Source organism: Pyxicephalus adspersus, chromosome 3 (assembly GCF_032062135.1).
Source record: "Pyxicephalus adspersus chromosome 3, UCB_Pads_2.0, whole genome shotgun sequence".
NCBI lineage: Eukaryota > Metazoa > Chordata > Amphibia > Anura > Pyxicephalidae > Pyxicephalus > Pyxicephalus adspersus.
In genome coordinates, this window is record NC_092860.1 from 82090579 (window position 1) to 82111449 (window position 20871).

The following is a 20871-nucleotide window of genomic DNA, read 5'->3' on the forward strand; positions in this document are numbered from 1 at the left end:
ATTTTAGGAAGGTGTAGAGGTTAATTAACACGCAACAAAACCACCCACCCATGCATAGAACAAAAAAAATAAACCTGGAGTGGATAGTCAGTATCCAAAAACTAACTTAAAAAGTAATATATTGCAGCTTGCCAGTTCAGCTTTATTTTTCATTTTAAAGTCAAGCACATTTCTGCAAGTACAGTAATGGTAGCATACAACATAGTAAAAATTATCCAAATTTCTTTTTAAAGTTTTGCACAAATTGCCCAATTTGTCTTGATCGTTGTTTTTATTTTAATCATTTTTATATGAACTTTCATTTTTAAATTATTCTAATATTAAGGTCTGGCAGTTTATTGTTACTTGTATCCTCTGCAGAAGTTTTGGAGTGTCAGGCTGTCCTATCTCCTGCCAAACCTAAGTGTTGATAACAGACACTAAAAAACTTAAACTATGTAAACTCTAATGATGAGCTTCCCTTTCTGTCTGCTAAATAAGCTCCATCAAAAGTGTTTTGTTTAATCAGTTAAGTGAAGGTAATACCTGTTGATTTAGGAATTTAGATAAACTTCATGTGGAAAAGGAAAGATTGTAAATATAAAAACAAAATGTTGAGAAGAGCTCTCTCTTTGGAATGCATGAAAAATGAAGTAGGCAAGGAACGAGGGTCTTCAGAGCCAAAAATACACGTTATTATGTCGAAAAGGTTTACTAGGTTTCTGACACATCTAAAGTTTTTTTTCTATACTTTAACTTGGGGAAATGTGCTTAAATTGCAATGATGTACTTTTTTTTTTCTTTGCATTGATATACCAATAACACATAATACCAATGTCAGAATTACATGGAAGATGTTGGTAAAATATTGTTGGGGTGGTTGTAGCCTGGACATGGTAGTGCATTCACACATTCCATCTGAACTTCTACTGTGTCTACTACCACTGCCAGGCCATTTTTTCTCTCATGCCTTGGCCTTCTTGGACTGGTTCATAATGAAGTGTCCTCAACACTGAGCTCTCATACACTCAATCACCAAATGAAAGACTGTATAAATGGGGCAGCAAAAAGGGGCAAGAGAAAATCCAAGGTATATTTTCGTCAAAGACTTGTTACTGTCAGATGTAGATTGGGACAATATGGCAACAGCCTTTCCACCTGTTCACCATGCTTGTTGGGACAAGACTTGACAGGGCAGTTCTGTGGGATCGCTCCTCCACACATTTTGCAGAATCAAGCCACATGAAGCTGAACAAGGCTGCACAGAACCACAGGGTGTAGCTGAAAGCCACACCATCTCTTTAAGGCATTGGCTTATTTTGACCAGTCCATAATGGATATAAATATTTAATACAATTTCATCTATATCAAAGACTCCCTGGGTTTCAGGGCAGAATCACATATCAGAGGTAACTGAACTACAGACTTTAAAACAGTCTCTAACAACAGAAACAGGCATATCGGCATTAATTGAATGTAGACTAATCATCAAACAGAAAGAAAAACGTGGTGTAACCCAAGGCATCCCTGAGAAGACTAAAGGGTTTGAGATGCTTGCCTCAGGACTAGAATACAGTCTCTCAACTAGAAGGAGAGGATTGTCACTCAACAACTAAAATCTCTCCACCCATTGATAGAAAATACAAAAAACAGATTTTTCTGGAATAACATATGGCTGTAGGGTATCCCTGAGGGCTATAAATCAGACCCCTTATACAATAAAGTAATAAGTATTTTCTTGGCTCTTGGAGACACAACTGCCTTCAGGTTGGAATTAAATTGTGTACACTGAAAGATAGGTGTAAGACCTCGGGACATTTTAGATAGGAGAGATTTTGTCCTATGTGTTCCCTATTTGTCCTGGGGAAGCCTGTATTCTGGGGTTATTTGTTAGATATGGAAATTTTATGAGTCTGCAGTCCTTTTAGAAAAGGTTTTCTCTATTATTTGTCAATTTTGTAATAATCTGTAAATTATAACAATAGTGTAATTGGTTCATGTTTTGTGCTTTGCTCTTTGTTCATGTTGACAGCATTAATTACAGTCTTAGTCACTCCCTTTTCATAATTGATGTAATAATGTAAATGTATAATAAAATAGTTAACATCTGCCAGCAGCCAAGAAAGAATTGCTAGTTTTCAGCCCTGAACTCAGGTAAGATCTTTGATAATGTAGTTTAGCTTTTACATCTACTTCTTATACCAAAATGCTAGTCCAAGAACGCCACAATGTCGATCCCAATCCTTATGCAGTAATGTTTCAGTACAGAACACTGAAAACCTATCATTCTAACCTTGCAAGCATAAACATCCATCCCATACAGATCATCCCGCCTTTCCTTCTATGATTTTGTGACATACCAAAACATTGTTCTAAAAAGATTGTTTCGCTGGGGAGAGAGGACTGAAAAATTAGGCTATGTACACACGTGCAATAATTGTCGTTGGAAAGGATCGTGAAAGACTGCACGGTGCATGAACGAGCCCTGTACATACAGCACCGTTCTGCACTATAGAGAGGGGAGGGGGAGAATGAGGGAGCACCACCCAGCTGCGCTCTCTCTCCTTCACTTCCATTAAGATCGTTCTTCGTCCCTCAACTGTGGATCCATCAGGGCAGTCGTTCGGTCGATGAACAATGAGTGCTGTACACATGCCAGGTTCTCGTCCGATATCGGCCCTAAGCTGATTATCGGACAAGAACCATTGCACATGTGTACGTAGCCTTAGAGTTCTTACAAAATGTTCCTGTCAGGTCCAAGTAAAGTCAAATGAATGGAGTTAAAAAGACAATATTCAACAAAAACGCAAAGTTTATTTCCAGTTATACAGTTACTGTATGTGACATATTAATAATTTCTATGTATAGCCCATATAAACCACTAAGGAGAGATTGTGACTGTTTTTGAGCCCATGGCAGACCACTGCAAGTCTAAAATGAGCCCAATTCAATACAGAGGTTCACCATGAACCTTTTAAAGCTTAACATGCATGGTTAACTGAGGCTATATATGCCTGAGGATGGTGGAAGATTGCCTGCTTACCAATTACTATTAGTACCCCTATTTTAACGTATAAGTTTGTTCATCCACATTAATTGAAGCTACAACATGTTGTACTTCTGGAACAAAAAAGGTGAAACCATCATGTTTTCTTCCCAATCAACCATGACAGATGCAACTTTCTCCCATTTGAGCTTAGAGAGATAATAAAATAACTTGGCGTATAAAAAAGCCTCGTCAGCACAGGACTGTGAACGGATATAAAATTTTAACTAGTTCTGTTGGTAAAGATATACCTAATCAGTTAAATATTGCTGTACTGAAAGTCAACATGGTCTCCGTGAAGTTTGTAATACATTTCTTAGGCTAAATACTCATTATCATAAGCTTTGGGAAGAGATATAGCTGGACTCCGGCCTTGCCTTTAATTTTACACATGCTTTTCTCATTTAATAAAACTGCCCATTCTGGATACACTGAAAAGTATGATAAGTGTGCATTAGAAGTTTGCACAAGCCAGCACATCCTGGATGGAGGACATCTATCATTATCCCACCCTTTCCTCCCTAGCCTTACTTAATTTCTGGACTTTAGTTCTTTCAACCATAGGTTCTTATCTAGGTCACTGTTTATTGTACAGCGTTGTTTAATAAGTTGGCTGTATATAAAAACAGTATAATATTACTTCTACATGCAAACGTAGCCTGCCTTATAATACACACACCTGTAAACGTACATCCACCAATCAAGACATTTTGATATTTGCCTAACTCCTTTAGTTGGCCCACTGCTTGCACATGGCTCTTGAGAGCAGTACTGAAGAAGGGTTACCCAATTAAAACAGAAAGATTTAAACATTAGAATTAGCAGGTGGATAGGAGGGAACAACATATTAGCAGGCCTTCTAAAAACATTATGCTACTTTTTTGTTTTATTGTTTGCTTGTATAAAACCTTTTTTTTGTTTTATACAATTGTATCAAACCTCTTTTCCTAATTCCTACCCCTATCCTCAGCAAAGGTGATGTTTTTACCTCCTATGATAGGCCTATCCCAGTGAAAAGGAGGAAGATGGCAGCCAGATGCCAGGGCATGGAGATTTGCAGATTAGAAGAGCAGGACACACAATTCACGAGGCTGGCATGTATGCATCACACAGCAGAAAAAGGTCCTTCTGCAAAAATCTAAAATTGGGTGGTAGGAGGTTCTCTTCAAACTTCAGCTTTAACTTAAGGTTGACCTTACATCAAAGATCAGGATCTGCTTTTCTACATTCACATTTTTAAGCAAAAAAAGAATACTGGTAAATACTTATTCTCACCTCTGGCCTCCTGCCACTTTCCCTACACAAAGGTCAAATTACTTATCCTCACTGTGGATTCCTGCTGAGGATCCCAAATTATGCAAGAATGTGATCCTGCACTTTGCTGAAGTGCAGTTTAGTAAAATCTGGGATTTTCAGCTTTCCCAGGAACCCACAAGACACTTTTACACTTTATAATGTGTATGACTGTATAAAGTGTTGACTGTAGGTGAGCAGCTTCTTGATTTTGGGTGCAACATTCACTTTAACCACTAAATGAAATCATGTAAGATATTAACAGCAGACATCATATTTTTGGAGATATATTGCTTCTCATTAATGGGGACTATAGTTATATAGTGTTTGAAATTATAATTATATAACCATTTATTATTAAAATCAATGGTCAAGCAAACTCTCAAACCGATAGCTTAAAAATACAAACTTTGAAATTAGGTATGTTTATAAGAAAGTCACCTTTTTAATCCTGACCTTCTGGATGAATTTCATGCAAAACAAGAACATTGAGACATAAGAGTCATATGACCAGCTCAGGAACATCAGGAAACTGTAAAAGGAAGTCTTGAAATGAACCAGCCCGAGTCAGCAGTATTTGTTGGTCTGGACAACAGATGTCAGACAGGACCTGCCTTATTCATGTAAACACCACCTCAGAAAGCGTACCAGTATTATTATTATTATATTATTAAACAGGATTTATAAGGCTCCAACATATTACGCAGCGCTGTACGTTAGATGTACAAAGATGTCTATCACTCTGCATAATAAAGGTGTAAATTAGTACAGAAACAGGACATTAGTCTGGAGGAGCGGTTATGGTATATGGCAAGGGTGGCCATCCGACAGGTGGGTCGCGAGAGCAGAGACCAGCGGTGGTCTGCGGCTCTGGCCAGTGCACCCCCAAGTGGGGTCAGGAGAAAGCTCCAGCCAGAGCGGCGGACCATGCCCCCCGTATGGATCGCAGGCTCAGGCGTTGGCGGGTTGTGCTCTGGACATGGGTTGGCGGGTTGTTCTCTGGACATGGGAGAGTGGGTGGGTTCTGGCATCATGACGTAATTCGGGGGAAGTTTCTTCCCCCGCATGCACAGTTCGAAGTTCGTAGATTCAGTGGTCTGCTCAAAAAGGTTGGGGACCACTGATATATGGTAGATTAGTTTTTAAAGATGCTAGCTCCAGGGCTGACATCCATATTTTTTTTTTACTATTAGCTTGGAAAAGACATGCATGGGGTGAAGGCTACATTTCTGTCCTAAATGTTTGCTTTGGGTAGTGACTTACTAGACAGAGAAGCAAGGTCTATACGGCAACACTATTACAAGCATATATTTTAAAACTACATTTACCACCACTTTAGATCTATGAAATTAGATTTAGGTGTTCCAGATTAGATGCCAATATCAAGAACCTACTAACATATGCAGGTCGAATTGGTCTTATATATCAGATATCTAGGGCCTATTATTCTCATTGCTACAGATGTGTGTTGTCATCATGCCAAGATAAAAACCGCTCTTTCAGACCCTCAAAGTAGTGGAAGCCTTTATGCACACAAAATTGAAAATAATAAAAATATTTCCAAATTATTTGAATTTAGTTAATCTACTGTATGGGGATAATTTACAAGTAGTGTACATTTCAAATAGCTGCTAAATTGTCCTGGACTGGCCAGCACAGAAAGTTTAAGTCAAGCCTAGAGCTGACTTTTTGATGTTAAAATAGTCCCTCATACATAAGTACCCAAAATTAGACTGCAGGATCTGCAGGTATTCCTTGCAACAATTAGTGTCAAAGTGCAGGCACCTACAATTAGAAAATGCTGGTGAGAGGTGTGACCGGAAAAAGCCTTCACCGTTAAAAAAGAATACTAAAGCAACACAACATAGTTTGCCATTTATATATTGTCACAAACTGGGCCTTATGGAACAATGATTTGGTGACTGATAAAAAAAAAGTTGTTGGTCACACAATAGACCTATTTGTTGCAAACCAAACACATCAGGAAGATACTCATAATTAACTTTGAAGCACAGTAATGGAAATGTTGTGGGTTTGGGTTGGTTTACTGCTTTAAGGTCTGAGCAGCTTACAATAATCAATACTTTAGGAAAAAGAACATCTACTAGATATATGAAATGCAGAAGTGATTAGTAAACCACTCCTTTAGCTAAATACTGGACCATTCTGTCAGGTGAAGCTCCAACACTTGCACCTTGCAGCCACCACCCGCCTGCATACATTCACATTGGACGATCGCTATGATGCCTTGCAAATAGAAACCTACAGAAAGTTAGAATGCAATGGACATGATCAAGAAACCCCAGACCTTTCAAAAAGCGGACAGCACAGTATTTATTTAAAATGGCCTGCCAGTGAATATCTTCTTTGTAATGTGCATGCCGATATTCACAATGTGTGTTGTGATCTGCCAGAATAGCTCCTCCCTCCCACATTGCTGGCCAACCTGCGTGTGTTACTTTAATTTACCATGGGGACTCACAAGCCACCTAGTACATAGGGAGTGGCCAGTTTCTTCATTCATTATGCCCTCTACTTCTCTTCCAGGCAATGTAGAGAGTCCTTGATATGCTACTTATTTGGCTTCTAAATATACAATTTGATAGCAATGAACCCAGGAAAATAAATAGAAAATTTCCAGATCAATTTTGCATATTAGAGATTAGTGTAAAGGATTTCTCCATCCTGACCCCCACTGCAGCAGTTCTGGGCTGGAGAGGAGGAAGGGGAGTCAAGAGACAACACAGGATTTGCATTTTTCTTTTAGCTGGTGACCATAAACGAGACCTAGGGAGAGAACCTAAAGGATCCAAAGCAACACCAATGACGGGGTTTAATTTGCTACTAAAGAACTAAAAGTCGTATGGGATTATCCCTAAACACATGAGTAAGGCTGTACTTGGCCTAAAACTTTGTGATGTTTACTGCTATATTATCAAATAAATCCCCTGAGTGCTTTGGATTTTGTCTGTTTATACATAAAAGTCTCAATTGGCTGAAGGATCCACAAGAGATAGGAGATTTCAGAAACATATCACTACAAGCATGGAGTTTATGTTAACATAAAAAGCCAAATCTATTTCACACCATTACAAATCCTTCCTTAAATTGTTCACCTGCCCAGATTGAACAATGGTCATCTTCTTTCTGTCCACATTTTTAGATATTCTAGTTTATGCACAGTACAGAATAAACTATTATAACACTCAAGAACCACAAATCATATATAAGATTAACCACAGCAGCTGCGACTCTCTCCAGTAGCATCAAAGGTTATAGGCAGTCTCCTTCAAGAACCCTTGAGGCACACAAAAATTAATCAATTTTACTGTCCATCAAATGGCTGCACACATTTGAAAGCACAAGAATGACAAAGCCCTCTAGGTCAGGGCTGCAGTAGAACAAGAGAATGGCCAAACCTTTGTTCCTCCAAATACAATACCATAGCTATCCAAATTGCAGTTAACATTTTCTAATGCCTACTACATGTCACATGAAAACTTATTTTACATAGGTTGATCTAATAATGTATATTAAAGGATTTCTACATTTTAAAACCACCAATGTTATACATGTGTATACACTTTACAGTGCGCTCACAAACAAGTCCACCAAATACCACCAAAACTATCTAAAGGCCGATAACAACTTGCAATGTACTGCAATATAATATATATGGTTGGAGTCTGAAATTACTTTTTAAAAGTCTGAATATTATTGCTGATGATGAAGCAGAGAGGTAATACCAAAGTATAAATATCAGGGAAATACAAACTCAGTGACCCTGTGTATTGCTCTCTGAGTTCTTGCTGCAGCAGATTGTGGAGCAATATTTCTGCCCCAGAAACTCCTTAAGTGTTGGGTTGATCTAGTTGCCTGGCATTGCTCTTTATTGTATACGAACCAATACCGAGAGGCACTTTTTTATTATATGAAAATGCAGGTTCTTCCAATACATTCCGTTTGCCACGTTTTCAGGCTTAGCACCTCTGCTCTACATCCTTTTCTGATACCATAACAGTTTTGTCTATTGTAATGCATGCAGGAATTTAATCTTTCATACAATCTATAATGTAAGCACTTCTACTAGGTCATGTTTAGCAGCTTTACACCTGGGCTTCATATTTCCCAACATTAGTATATCTACACTTATGAGGTCAGTCCATGCAAAGAGACAAAGTAAATACATTACATATATTGTTCTTGCTATAAACCTGAACAAGAGCAGATTAATAAAATTGTAACATTCCCAATTGATGGTACAAGTATCTCATGCATTATAAAACCTTTTGAATAGATTTTGGTTTATATAAATTATTTTGTGAAGTGTGGCTGTAGTCAAAGAACTGTTTAGAGCACCAATTTATTTAACTGAAAGCTGAATTCTAATCAGCATCCTACCCCCAAACTTCTAGGTCTTGTGGTATTTTTTATTAATTACCTTGAGCCTGCAATGTGTAATTCAGGAGGTGGAGGAGTCTAGACTCTATAGTATCTGCCAGTCTCTGTGAACAGTAACCAATCAAAGGCAGGGGGCATGCTGGGGCAGGGGCAAAAGGGGTGGAGCTCTCAGCGTTCCTTACAGATCAGCATCCTAAAGCGGTCAGCTATAGGAGAGCACAGTTACCCTGCTCATTTCCAATGTCATACATGGTTTTCATTACCAGAAAGTATGTTGTATATTATGGTGGACATACAACCATACCTCTTCCATTTGCTGAAATCCACACATCTCACTTTCCTGTGTTACCACTGAACTCTGGGCAGACATATACCTTGCTTAATACCTCCCTCTCTCTGTATCAAGTTTTTCTTCCAAATGGGTTGTCAAATACCTTGTTACATGTGCACCTCTGCCACTGCTAGTAGCACAATCACAAATCACACTGTCTGAGCTCATTGTTAACACAGAAGGCACAACCCTGTAGTACTACTACTGAACCCCTTCTTGGCTCCACATCTAGCAGACAACTGTGTTAAATATAAACTAAGACAACAGAATAGTAAACCAACAAGGACAGGGGATTTATTAGGGAGACAAAGTAAGCAGGAGCCTTCCAGCTGGGAGACTATTTCAATGCAATGGACTTTGGCAAATCTTTTTAAAGTAAGATTTGAAGCCTGAAATGTTTATGTCTACAAATCATTCAGCTAAGTAAATTATCGACCATCAGACAACATGCGTATAATATATTTGTGTATCAGTCATGTATTTGTGTACAACCATGTTCACAGTTATATGCTGCAGAGACACCAAATTCAAAATGCCAATAAAAGGATAAGGATAAATCAGTATTTGAAGTCCATCCCACTCCATCACTTTTTAAACAATCATACATATTCTAAAAGTTTACTGACTACTATAAGACACATCCATACATCAAGTCTAATGTGTTTGTAGCAAGTAGTGCCATAGGAGACCTGTATATTCTTTAGTAATTGGAGACTAAAAGGGAAAAGTGTGGTTCTAAAAAGGACTAGACACCAATGTGTGCACAGAACACTAGAGTTATAATTCAGGTACAAATAAAAGGGTTACATTTTAATGACCAGCCCCTGAAACCCCACTAACTGCCCAAATCATAAGCTGACTACTATTTTCATGAACGTTACAATTGTCAATGGTGCAGCCTCTCAGAAGGTAGCTGTGGGCCCAGCACCGCATGATCAGTGTAGCTGGTAAAGCTGACCTAAAATAAAGAAAAACAAAAGTCAGCAGGAGGTAGAGCTGCCCCTGCCGGGGTCAATGTAACTCTTGTGCAGAAGTTAAATAATCGGTGGTTGTTCAATGGCTGAAAAGATTGCGGAGGACCCGGAAGTGTGCCATGGAGTGGGTGGTGAAGATGGCATCTGTGCTCTAATCAACAAGTATTAGCTGATCCTGGCAGAAGCTCACCACCCGAGTTCAATTCCACTTTGACTAAAAGGCTTTTCTGTAGGAGCCCATGTCAACAGCCTTTAGACTTGTTTTGATGAATCAGTTGGAGACCCATGAGAAATCACTGACAGGTGCATTTTAATTGCTTCAGTAAAGTTTTGCATTCCTTTGGAACAGTATGGAGATGCAAAACACTCTTGAAGTGAACAAAAGCCCAATTAACACTGGCCCTTAAACAGGAGGCATATACACACAACTTCCTTTCTAGTGTTTTATCACCAGTCAGTAATTCCAATGAATGAGAAACCATATATAGTTCTAAATTTAATATTTGCATCCTAAATGCCTTATATTTAATAATTTTTATTAGGACAACGTATAAGAAGGAAATAAAAAAAACTTTTTCTCCATGTGCCAGAGGCCCATCAAAGGATCCTCTGGTATGTTCATTGGTGCGTAACACTGATCCGGCAAGTGGAATCCAGCCAACCAGTCTCTTAGCAAAGCGATGACAGACTGGAGTCAATAACTACAACATTTTTCAGTGATAATATCACTAAATGGCATTTATTATAAATAAAGTATTAAACAACTGACATTTTTGCCAGGATACCTTTTGCCTTTCCTGGTTTTATTCTAGCTTAGATGATCTGTTTGTATCAACTTACTGTATACATGCCCGTACTACAGCAATGGCTACATGGCAAATCAGCTTCCCAATGGTGACAACAGTAGGGCATGCCTGCACAATGTGTGTTGAAATAACCACTTGTAGTCTCCATTGGACAGGAGGATATAGTATTGTTAATTTTACCAAAGGAAGTACCTGAACAAGAACCATCATAGAAATATCACATGGCATTATTTAATAAAAGCTGCAGATTTAAATAAAATAAAGCAAAGCTTATATGATGAAATTTTGGTGGTCAGGTACCTTATATGCATGGACTATACTGTACACTGAATACCCGCTACCCCACAGAGCTTCTGAAAAAGCTAACACAGCAGGAGGGCTGTAGTAAAGCACAGCTGGAAGGCAGACCCTACATCCACTGACTTCACCCAGATTGTTTATAAGATAATCCAGCATTTTCCATTTGCAAGGCAATGTTAATGTTCATTTACCCTGCCCAAATCCACGGCAAACTGCTAGTTTGTAGCACAGGATACAATAAAAATTAATACTACTGTACATGAGTTTGCACTTTACTAATTGCATTGGTTTCCTGTTTCACTTGCTGAAGGAATTAGTACATTCAGCTTTTTAACAATGTGGAAAGTGTGCACTCAACATATTCAAACAATAGGCATTAACAGAGTATAGGGTATCAAAGCGAGGTTACAGGAAACAATGATAACCAATTGCAGTCAACCTGCTATAAAAAAAAAAAAAAAAGAAGATTGGGATTTTATCCCTTTTTTTAGTATGCACATCGAATTGAACGTGCATTGAATCTTATAAATTATTACAGTGCAGTTCGGTACTAATATAAGGAAATATGGGAAAAGTACCCCTACTTCTCAGTGTTACATATAAGTGATTTATTTCCCATACGACCGGGATGAGTCCTTTTCTGAAAATAAGTAAATTTATAACCAATATACCCAATCTTTATAACCACAAGAAAAACAATGGTTAGTCTAGGTGCAGACACCAGATAATAGATTTTGGAAACGATTGTCAGACAGACAAAGCAGGAGGCCAAAAGCTTAATCCTCGTCATCAATGCGGAAAGTGTGCACTCAACATAGATAAAGACAAATAGAGATATTTCCCCTCATAATATATTGTGTTTTCAGGACAGGAAATTAAATCCCCCCCAAGGGGAAACAATTCCTGAAGATGCTGACCTAATACAATCACCATCTTACCATTACAACCAGCTAGACTCACCAGAAAGACTGAACAGATGCAAGGATTTATGTTAGGTACACCCAATTCTGACCCACCATCTAATGAATGTTCCAGTGTAAATTTGGTAGACTAGACAACATTTTCCCAATTTGATTGTATTATATTCAAGGTTAAAAAGCTAGTCACCACTATTGCTTGTGATCTCAGTAACCTCTTCCCTTTTATTGATTTGCCATGCCTTGTTTTGCATTGTGTAGAGATGACCATCTTGGTAGAGCTTCACTTTCTCATATACAACTCCAGCAAGTGAAAGCACAAATCCACAAAGTAAATGAAGCCAGAGAGATCCTTGAACTGAAGGTGCTTGGGGACAAGTTTCTATCCAGAAGCACCACAGTAGTTGCATTAACAAATCTCATGAGACCAGCAACAGCACCAGAGCCATAGATTTCACCCTAGCAATACAAAGCTATAAGGCTAAAGGAGGAACAGGAATGTCCAGGCACCTTCACATACCAGAAAGTGAAAGAGAAAAAAAAAAAATCTTTATTACAGGATACAACAACTTTTCATGAAAACATTTCAGTTCTCCTTCAACAACCCCACAATCTCCAGCAGTTTTAAATTTCCTTCTCTTATTCGTCAATCTGCTCACCCACGTGATAAGGTGTCATGGAGGGGTTCATAGACATGCAAGAGGTACAATGCATCTTGCAGATCATTCAGGGCTTTGCTTTCACATGGCTGAAAAGAGCGGTGGGAGGGTGAAAGGAAGGCAAGTAGTGATTTGCATTTAAGCAAACATATTGCTTAGGAGGAGCACAGCGGGAAGGAGAAAACCAATAATACCATCTTTCAATTCTCCAACCCTTTACTCTTAGAAAAACTAAGAATTTGGGCCCTTTACTGGGCGTTTATAGGTTTGTTTGAAAAATTGAGGTAAGAACTGGAAGTTAACCAAGTACATATAAACCAAATTATCTGAGCAAACATGCAAACAGAACTACGAAAAAAAACTTTCAGTAAACAATAACCAACAAACAACTTACTCTCATAAAAAGCAATACATGCTACATAAAGGAGAAACATACTCTATAAATAAAGACAAAATGGTAAGCTCTCTTGTTTTACAGTAAAAATGGAAACATGTTTCAGCGGCGAAAGGTTAGCATTTCCCTGTTTTGATTCTCATTTCCCTTTACGTAAAGCCCAACAAATATTGTGTAAAATATAAACAATTTGTGCATTCCTAACTAAACACACGTGTCCTTTCAATATAAATTGCATTTCTTTAAGAGTTCCCTGTGATAACGCTCCAAGTGGGCAGGATAATGGGTCTCAATGGCTTTTCCTCTAGTATTTTGTAGGCAGTCCATCATGGGGGAACCTACTTGGTGCCCCCTACAGCTCTGCTGTGTAGCCCATTCAAGATGGCTGAAGATTGTATCCAGGAAGAAAAAAAGAAGATGGTGGTACCCTTCAACGAAACGGGTCAGGTGAGTATACCGGGGTTTAGTTTTACTTTAAAGAAATATTAGGTGCCTGAAGTCCAGCTGTCATTTCTACACTTCCCAATTATAAAAACATAGTTCTAAGGAATGACATTTAAAGTGTATGTAAACCCTGCCAATCTACATCTCAGCGAAAGGTCTATGTTTGTAATACAATAGCCAGGGCAGGCAACATACGCTTGAAATTTAGTACCCAAAATATACACTGTTGTCATATCAAGGAAAGCAAAAGGATGCTATTTCTGGCACAACAACATCATCATTCTGTACTTGCAGTGTGTTTAAAAGACATAAAGAAAAAAAATAAAATCTATGCAGGGTTATTCTTTTTTGCGTTTCCAATGGGGAGCTACACCCCCCCCCCCCCCCAACACCAACACCACCAATTTTACCAGTGACCATGGTCACTAGGGCTAAAAGTGGTGGAAATTCCAAAATTAATTGTCTCCCCAAGACAGAAAATTCATTCTCCCCAAAGGGACACAATTCCGAAAGATGTTGGCACAATCACCATTGTACCACCACAACCAGCTAGGATTAAAAAGACTGAAAAGATCCACCGATTTATGCAAGGTAGGCCTGATTTTGACCCATCATCTAACAAACGTTCCAGTGAAGTGAAAATTGGTAGACTAGCCAACATTTCCCCAAATTTTTCATTGTCCTATTTTCAAACCTTCTGTAGCATCAAACCTATTAGCAGACAAGAGTGAAACAAGTTTTCAATTTGCTTTTAGGGATACCCTTCTAAATGCCAATCTTTTTAGGTATGGTTATTTAAGCAATTGAAACCATTTCTAAAATAAGCAATGCTAGGCAATTCCACCCCGATATCCTATTAACAAAGGCGTTGTATCCTCAGAAGCACTGTCCACACATTGTATTTTTTCTATTATCGCTACCGAGTTGAATGCAAGAAAGTCCTACCAGAAAAATTTGTAAGATCTGGTATGAAGAACTATTCCTCAGCAAAATTCTTAAATCATGCATATAATGTTTTACTGTTTGGTCAAATAACTATGCTTATAATTTTATTTTGTTGCAGCCAAATGATTACACATTTGGCTATTTGTGGTGAAGAGCATTTGTACCCAAAAAAGTGGAAGTCACAGAAGAATCAATACCCACTAAATAAAGGGGCCAACATTATGGAGGGCCAATTGCATTGTGTGGTTTCCCAGGGAAACAAGCCATCCTTAAGAGTCCACCCACATTGAGGCAAATCGTTGCGTTCTAGTGTAGTCTGTTGCGTTCTGTGTTGTCTAGGGTTGTCTGCCTTTACCTCCAAATCCTTACCCATGGCCACCCATACAGCCAGGGTTAGATTTGGTTAAAGTACACAGACAGTTACACTGTAACACAACCCCATGTTTCAGATGCTAGGTTTTTTTCAATCTAAGGCCATTACATTTATTTAGGATATTTGTATACAGCTGACAGCCTTTTAAACAATGAAAAACGCTGACAGCTACTGATGTTACTGTGATACTGTGATATTGTGATAATTACAAAACACTTTAAAACATTGCCAAACTAGTGAAGTCAATGTGAAAATTGAATTAATGTGGACAAGACAATTATAACTAGGCAGTAGTATCCTAGGTATATCCATGGTATTTTAGCAATTGTTTTGTGTTTAGGTGTCTCACATTGCATGTGATTGATATATATATATATATATATTTAAGTAGATTAGAAATGTTACAAGCTCGTTAGATCACAGCTGGATAAATCCTAAACACTACAATTCATTACCCATGCTACATATAAATTACAGATGGCTTCTAGAGTACAACATCCTTGTCAACCACCCCAGTCTTCCATCAGACTGAACTGCACACAGTGATTTACTTAAAAAAACAGACTCATGGGTCAAAGATGGTCAGGATGTGATGGTCAGTCTTATCCAATCCTTAAGAAAAGTAACAAGAGTTTCTCTAGCTTAGACAAACCTCATGTTTCCTTTGATCAGTGGTATGTACTGCTGGATGGAAGCTCTACATATAAACTTAGCCCAATGTATTCATATGTTCTTATTTATATAAAAACAAAAACATTGCAGATGATGGTAGAACTAAAGGAACGCTGGAATTCCTAGCAATAAATTCCATACTTGTAATGAAATATCACACAGGTTGTCAAACATAATCCAACTGGTTTTATTCTAACAGGAAAGATTAAAGTTGTAAATTAGACTTAAACCCTAATGCGTAATTAAAAAATGTTTGTGCATGGACCATTATACCGATTACCTAATCAAAACAAGGAGAGTACTATGTAATCATAGTTTTAATAAAACCAAATATTTAATCATCAGTTTCTTGATGTGCCCAATACAATATACAATACATGTAAAATATAAAAAGATCAAGAGGCTCTGCAACTTCAAAATTCAGATTCAAATAGCTTTAGAAAGTGGATATCTATAATGCCTTTTGGCCTTGGACAATTCAAAGCACAACAAAAATGGTTCACAGAAAACAACCAAAGCAGGGAGCGAAGGAGGAAGCCTGTGGCCATGAGTTTAACAAACATGATAAAAACCATAATTACACAATCACCACAAAATTTACTCATATCAATGAATATTTCATGGTAAATAATTGCAAGATATAGACTCCCAGAAATCTGCATAGTTACATTGATTCAGAAAAAGTAGTCAACTGTTGTCTCAATTGTAATAAAGTATGTACTTTTATGTGAAACTAGAAAATTGATTAAAAATTGAAAATATCTTTGAAGAAGAATTTCCTCTATTTTAAACCAAGACCAAGTTTGCATGGATGGCCTGGGCATTTCCAAGGAGGCCCATAAGCTGTTTGTTGGCACTGCCATGTTTCATTACCATGAACAAGCAGGGCATCAGGTTTTGGTAGGTGGTTACCACCTCTAACTTTACTCAATGGGCCTAATTTATTAAAGCTCAACAAGGCTGGAGAAGATACTTTTTCATCAGTGAAACTGGGTGATCCAGCAAACCTGGAATGGACTTCTTAAGTCATTTGCTATTTGTTAGCAAATGTTTTCAATCCTGAATAGGATCCCTTCCTGGTTTTCTAGATCACCCATGTTCACTGATATAAGTGTATCCTCTCCAGCCTTGGAGAGTTTTAATAAATTAGGTCCATTCATTTACTAATGACAGCTGTGGTCAAGACATCTACACTTGCAGTTAGGGAGTGTCAATAGCTCCAATGAAGGATACTAAAGTATCCATGATAAACACCAGGTTCTTCTTGTTCCCTCATGCAATATAAAGTTTAACATTTAAAATACCCTCAGTGCCAGTAGCTCTGGAAGTAAAGGTTAATCTCAGGATACACAGGTAAAATGTCTGACTAGGCTTTGTTACTCTGTTCAGAAACTGCTCCCATGTCTCTGCCACAATGAGGTGTATAATGAACAAATGTACACCAATTTCTATGTATTTTCATCCCTTTGCCCACATTAAAATGCCACTTGCCATGACAACGTTAACTAAACTTAAAATAGAGAAAAAAACGGTCATCTGTGTGTGTTACTCACTTTCAATTCAAAATATTTTGAGTTATTGTAGAGTTGCCACTTTGAGAAAAATACAGATCCTATGGTTTCCAATTGTGCCAGCTAGGTGGCCTTACTGCTTGACAAGCTATAATAAAGTTAACTGACCCATACCAAAGCAGCAGTGCAGAATGGCTGTATATGGGTTATCATGTGCCATAATTGGTAAGTAGGCTGTGCATACTTGCTGATTATGGCAGAAGTTCACCTTCCACCAATGAGTTTAGTTCTGCATTAAAGTAGGATTTACAGGAGCTATAAATATTTGCAAATGACTTTAGCTGTCTATGTATTTGGATTTTCTAACCAAATTGATTTATGGTTTTCACTTAAAGGCTTTCAGTTTAATATATTCTACTTTGTGCTCACCATATGTCAATGCAAACTTAGGTTATTCCCTGTAAAAAGTAACAGTGACATTGCTTTGTTGAATTTAGTCTACTGGACTGTGGGAGGACCCGGCAAGTCCTTCTACTACAGACTGCCTGTACACAACCTAAAAGGGGTGGATAAAGGACAGTCTAAACAAGAGCAACATGGACTGGTCTTTATTATAGGAAGCTCCTGAGCAGATGCTAAGTGTAAAGCTTCTTTGATATCTGCAGGGTTCCACCATACAGCTGGCTGCTTTTGGCCATAGTAAACTGCACCACAGGTAACACATTTGCACAAGTTGCAACTGCAATTGCAACAGTTCTTCTAAAAGCAACCTCACTGCAATATACCACATGCAAAAAAATCGGTTACCATCAGTTCACATTAACCTCCCTGGCAGTATTATTAATTAGGATTTTTATTGTAAAAGCAGTACATTTAATAATCCTCATTATTTTAAATTTCACGCCCGGTCCCACCTACCTGCCTAACGGTCCTGCCCTCCAGCCTAAGACTCGCGAGCAGACGCCCAGCCGGCATGTGCTTCCCCTGGCCTCGTGTCCCCACCGTTCACACGCCAGGGACGCAGATGCCGGCCAGGCATAGCCAAGTTACACAGATGTCCAGCTGGCATCACCAGGGAAAGAAGATGCCGTGCACCGCTGAAGGATGCCACGGACATCGCTGGAAGACGGCACAGACACTGGTGAAGATTCCCGCTGGAACATGGCAACCAGGTAGATCTTTTAAACTCCCTGGCAATTTCACCCCGAAAGTATCTCAGGGTTACCGCTTTTGGTATAAAAAATGCACCCCAAGCCACACAAGGGAATACTGCCAGGGAGGTTAATGGGAAGAGTTGGGAGCCATTTTTTTCAAGTGTATAGGAACTGCTGTTGAGCCTGGCGTGGTTCACCATGACATTGAAATGGCCCTAAGAGTTGCTTCATGCTGGATTACTGTACAGATCTGGAAGAAATACACAAAAGGTGACCAAGCAAGAAGAACACAAGTCTCTTAGACAATATTTGTTCAGCTTGAAGTTCAGCTTCAAAGAAATCTTGTGTTTGCCTATTCAAGACAACCCAACATGTTTGCTTTATCCCCCATCCCAAACATTATATACTCAGCCTATTCCTCACCTCCCACTATTCATCAATGGGAGTCAGAGGAAATACCCGATACTGGGTATGGAACAGCACCAGGCCAGGAAGTGCGGTCATGGGGGAGTCCATAAAAAGTATATTTCCAGCTACACATACATGTACTTGTGCAATGCAATATCTATAGCATTGTGCAGATAATAGCACCCAGCATTTTTCGTACAGGAAATCACTGTCACATGACCCAACCAATCCTATTTTTTGGAGGGATCATGTAGTGACAGTAATACAATAGAAAACATTACTTACTGTAATAAATATAACACATCAATCTTGTGATAATCTAGGAAGATAAACTATATAACCAAACATTTGGAGAAACATATAGTCCAGTAAGCACTGAATTGTGCTAAAATACCCAGTATAGCTGAGGTATGTGTACGGTTGTCAGTACTTTCCTCCCACACAAGACAAAAAAATAATTTACTTCTTTCTTGGCAATGTCCATTGTTATTACAAAGAAATCAAAGGGGTACCAAGGACACAGATTACAATATACAACCCATAGCAATCAGACATTAAATAGTTGGAATAGATTGGTGCACAATGAACCAGAATGAGTCATGACAATTAAACAAGAATGTAACAATGATAAGCATGTTTTTTTTTTTTTTTTTAATGGGCCATGACCCCACAGGACCAGCTATCATTACTCACTCCTCCATACCTATTGGGGATGTAATGGTTCTGAGTATGTGGTTGGCTCTTTATATATTATTACTCCCCATATCTGAAGCAAGGGAATCACCGGACCATCAGTCTAATCAGCAACTTCTGCATTTGTAAGTTCCTTTCTATCGGCCACTGAGGACAAAATGACTTAGTCTGCAGCTCTTATTGTGTGGTATCATTTTATAAAACACAATATTAGGGTTCCCCTGTATAGCAAGGTACCTGATCATTCCATGCCGGCCATACCTGATCCTCACATTCTCTTTATTGACAATCAATATCCATTAAAGGCTCATGGGCAAGCTAAGGCAGGCTACCGGTCTGTCTTCATAGATCATGCCTTGAGCTGGATATACATTGATCAATACTACTATTAGATTCAAGGTTTACATTGGACCGAATATATACCAGACATTCCTATTTGTTGTGATCAATATATAAATTGAACATTGATCAGGAATTATTCTTCCTTGCTGTGATCAGCAGTAATGGAAGTCAGTGGGGGGAGCTGTGCCCATTATTGCCGATCAGAGCGGTGGGCAGCATTGATCGGGCACCAGTGATAACCAGCTAAACGACCGATATCGATCATTTACCTAGTCGTGCACCTATCGACATGCAGAATCTCAGGGCAATACCAGGCTAATAAATGATACATGTAACTGCTTGATCACTGCCATCCTCACCAGCACAATGATCCCCTTTTGCTGCAAAGCAATGCCAACAAGTGGGTAAATCTGATCTGGTTGTATGGCCAATGTAGCCCTGGGCTGATCCCAGTAGAAGCTCATACCTGCAGTGAGCACACCATCAGCCATTATGAAATGTCCATTTCTAGGTCTTTCCCTGTCCCAGGCCTAGCCCAGGGCAGATCCATGCCTGCAATGCTATTGTTACACAGAATGAAATGCCCCCCTGGCACTCACCAGACATGCAGGATGCCTAGATTATCCTTGTATTGCTTCCCTGCCCTCCTCCTTCAATGCAGTGCTCCTCCTGGCATGCTGAGCTCAATGATCCTTTATGTGATAAATCCAAAGAAGTGAAGAAATCTGACGTTTTAAGGAAAAGAATCGGTTCACCCAAATGTCAAGGTGAGGAAAGAAAGGAATGGAGAGGATAGGGCTGTGATCGTGCTGCCATCCAGGCTGGCTGCCTCTTCCCTGTACCGCTAGGCCTGGCTGCTAGGTCCGTGCCAGCTGCTGCACTTCGCCCTCTTTTCTTCCTTCCATCAATACCAACCGGCCTCAGCAGTCCTCCCATCCCGGAAAGTCAGGAGTTGTAGCTGTTCCCAGCAGCTGCTGGTGGCCATTTTTAATCTTTATCCCTCCTCCCTCTTCCTGACTCACTCCGGGATCTTCCCTTCTCCCTCCCTCCCCCCTCTGCTGTGTGATGACAGTGGCTGCAGAGAATGGGCAGCTATTGTCACTCCCTGCAGCCTGCCTTGTGTCATTCCAGGACCCAATAATAGGCACCTCCATTGCTCAGACCAGACCCTGGCATAATCCTCCTTCCTGGTGCCTAACCCTAAGGGTGGCCATGTCTGCTCAATGGGG

The 20871-nt window shown here is 39.1% G+C and overlaps 1 protein-coding gene across 4 annotated transcripts in view; it reads right to left on the reverse strand.

Moving 5' to 3' along the window:
• The window catches only part of WDFY3 (WD repeat and FYVE domain containing 3), a 136728-nt gene extending 116096 nt beyond the window's left edge, over positions 1 to 20632 (reverse strand). For all 4 annotated transcript variants that reach the window (XM_072405446.1, XM_072405444.1, XM_072405445.1 and 1 more), the window contains exon 1: positions 20242 to 20632. The gene's annotated coding sequence lies outside the window, so the exon portion shown is untranslated. The remainder of the gene's footprint in view (positions 1 to 20241) is intronic.
• Positions 20633 to 20871: the final 239 nt, after the last annotated feature.